At 35.8% G+C, this 3,172-nt stretch overlaps 1 pseudogene; it reads left to right on the top strand.

The window, feature by feature from the left end:
* The first annotated feature begins 393 nt into the window (after nt 1-393).
* On the top strand, nt 394-2,174 carry LOC103242008 (putative olfactory receptor 5AK3; annotated as a pseudogene).
* Nucleotides 2,175-3,172: the final 998 nt, after the last annotated feature.

Below are 3,172 nucleotides of genomic sequence, written 5' to 3'. Positions count from 1 at the left end.
TTTGAATACGCTTTATTTTTTTCTTGACTGATTGCCCTGGGCCAGAGCTTTCAATACTATATTGAATAGGAGTGGTGAGACAGGGCATCCTTGTCTTGTGCCAGTTTTCAAGAACATTTCCAGCTTTTGCCCATTCAGTATAATATTGGCTGTAGGTTTGTCACATATGACTTTATTATTTTGAGGTATGTTCCTTCAATACATAGTTTATTGAGAATTTTAACATGAAGAGATGTTGATTATTGAAGGCCTTTTCTGCATCTATTGAAATAATTATGCAGTTTTTGTCTTTAGTTCTGTTTATATGATAAATTACATTTATTGATTTACTGGGTAAGTAATGAAATTAAGGCAGAAATCAGGAAGTTCTTTGAATCTAATGAGAACGAAGAGATGAGGTACCAGAATCTCTGAGATGCAGCTAAAGTGATGTTAAGAGGGAGATTTACAGCACTAAATGACCACATCAAAAGGCTAGAAAGATTTCAAATGTACAACCTAATATCATGACTAAACGAACTAGAGAACCAAAAGGAAACAAACCCCAAAGCTAGCAGAAGACAAGAAATAACCGAGATCAGAGCAGAACTGAAGGAGATAGAGACATTAAAAACCTTGTAAAAATCAATGAATCCAGGAACTGGTTCTTTGAAAAAAAATTAATAAAATAGATAGACCACTAGCTAGATTAATAAGGAAGAAAAGAGTCAAGAATAAAATAGATACCCTCAGAAATGATAAGGGGGATATCCTGCTGACCCCACAGAGATACAAACAACCATCAGAGAATACTACAAACACCTCTATGCACATAAACTAGAAAATCTAGAAGAAATGGATAAATTCCTGGACACATAACACCCTCCTGAGACTAAACCAGGAAGAAATCGAATCCCTGATAGACCAATAATAAGTTCTGAAATTGAGGCAATATAAATAGCCTACCAACAACAACCACAAAAAGCCCAGGACCAGACAGATTTACAACTGAATTCTACCAGAGGTACAAAGAGGAGCTGGTACCATTTCTACTGCAACTATTCCAAACAATTGAAAAGGAGAGATTCCTCCATAACTCATTTTATAAAGCCAGCATCATCCTGATATCAAAACCTGGCAGAGATACAACAACAAAAGAAAACTTCAGGCCAATAGCCCTGATGAATGTTAATGCAAAAATCCTCAATAAAATACTGGTAAACTGAATCCAGCAGCACATCAAAAAGCTTACCCACCATGATCAAGTAGGCTTCATCCCTGGGATGTAAAGTTGCACTGAAGTGACTGAATTCCATCTTCTGGGATTTGGTGTCCAACAGGAATTTCGGCATGTCCTTTTCATTGTACTTCTTCTGATCTATGTGACCTACCTGGTAGGAAATGTTGGAATTATCTTACTCATCAAGACTGACTCCAGACCTCAAACACCCATGTACTTTTTTCCTACAAAATTTGGCTTTTGTTGATATCTGTTATGCTTCTGCTATCACTCCCAAGATGCTCCAAAGCTTCACAGAAGAAAAGAATTTGATATCGTTTTAGGGCTGTGTGATACAATTCTTAGTTTATGCAACATTTGCAACCAGTGACTGTTATCTCCTGGCTATTATGGCAATGGATCGTTATGTTGCTTCACTATCCCATGATCATGTCCCAAACAGTCTACATCCAAATGGTAGCTGGTTCATATATTACGGGCTCAATAAATGCCTCTGTATGTACAAGTTTTACATTTTCTCTGTCCTTCTGCAAGTCCAATAACATCAATCACTTTTTCTGTGATGGTCCCCCAATTCTTGCCCTTTCATGGTCCAACATTGACATCAACATCATTCTAGATGTTGTCTTTGTGGGATTTAACTTGATGTTCGATGGGTTGGTCATCATCTTTTCCTACATCTACATTATGGTCACCATCCTGAAAATGTCTTCTACTGCAAGGAGGAAAAAAATCCTTCTCCTCATGTGCCTCACACCTGACAGTAGCAACCATTTTCTATGGGACACTCTCTTACATGTACTTACAGCCTCAGTCTAATAATTCTCAGGAGAATATGAAAGTAGCCTCTATATTTTCTGGCACTGTTATTCCCATGTTGAATCCTTTAATCTATAGCTTGAGAAATAAGGAAGTAAAAGAAGCTTTAAAAGTGATAGGAAAAAAGTTTTGTTAAATTAGACACAGTTGTTAAAACTCGACACAACAAAGCAACCAGCACAGCTAATCTGCCAAAACTTAATGTTTCTAAAATAGGGAGCATGTAGAAAAATCTCAAATTAACCATCTAACATCACACCTAGAGCAATTAGAAAAATAAAACCCAACCAATCTCAAAGCTAGCAGAAGAAAAAAAATAACTAAAATCAGAACAGAACTGAACGAAATTGAGATCCAAAAATCCATACAAAGAATCAATGAAACCAAAACTTGTTTTTTTTAAAATAATCAGTAAAATTGGTAGGCTTCTACCTAGATTCGCAAAGAAAAAAAAAGGAAAGATCCAAGTAATCACAACCAGAAAAGACAAAGGTGACATTATAACCAATCCCACAGAAATACAAAAGATCCTCAGAGACTATTATGAACACTTCTATGCAAATAAACTAGAACATCTAGAGGAAATAGATAAATTCCCAGAACACACAACCTCCCAGGATTTAATCAGGAAGAAACTGAAACCCTGAACGAACCAATATCAAGTTCTGAAGTGAAAGCCAAGTGCCATCCAAAAAGGGGCCCAGACAAGACAAATTTGCAGTCAAAAAGAAGAGCTGATACCAATGCTATTGAAACTATTTCAAAACATTGAAGAGGAGGAACTTCTTTGTAACTCATTCTATGAAGCCACAATTACCCTGATACCAAAACTTAGCAAAGACAAAACACAATAAAATAAAATAAAACTACAGGTAAATATCCCTGATGAACGTAGATGCAAAGCCAACAATGAAATACTAGCAAATCGAATTGAAGAGCACATCAAAAGTTAATTCACCATGATCAAATAGGCATCATTCTTGGAATGCGAGTTTAGCTCAAAATATACAAATTATTAAATGTGATTCACCACGTCAATAGGATTTAAAACAAAAACCATATGATCATTTCAATAGATGCAGAAAAATCCTTCAATAAAATCCTACATCCCTTTATAATAAAAACCCTCAACAA

The sequence above is a fragment of the Chlorocebus sabaeus genome, chromosome 1, assembly GCF_047675955.1.
Source record: "Chlorocebus sabaeus isolate Y175 chromosome 1, mChlSab1.0.hap1, whole genome shotgun sequence".
In the NCBI taxonomy this organism is placed as follows: Eukaryota; Metazoa; Chordata; class Mammalia; order Primates; family Cercopithecidae; genus Chlorocebus; species Chlorocebus sabaeus.
The sequence above is the reverse complement of the archived record's forward strand: the minus strand, read 5'-3'. Positions and strand labels throughout refer to the sequence as shown.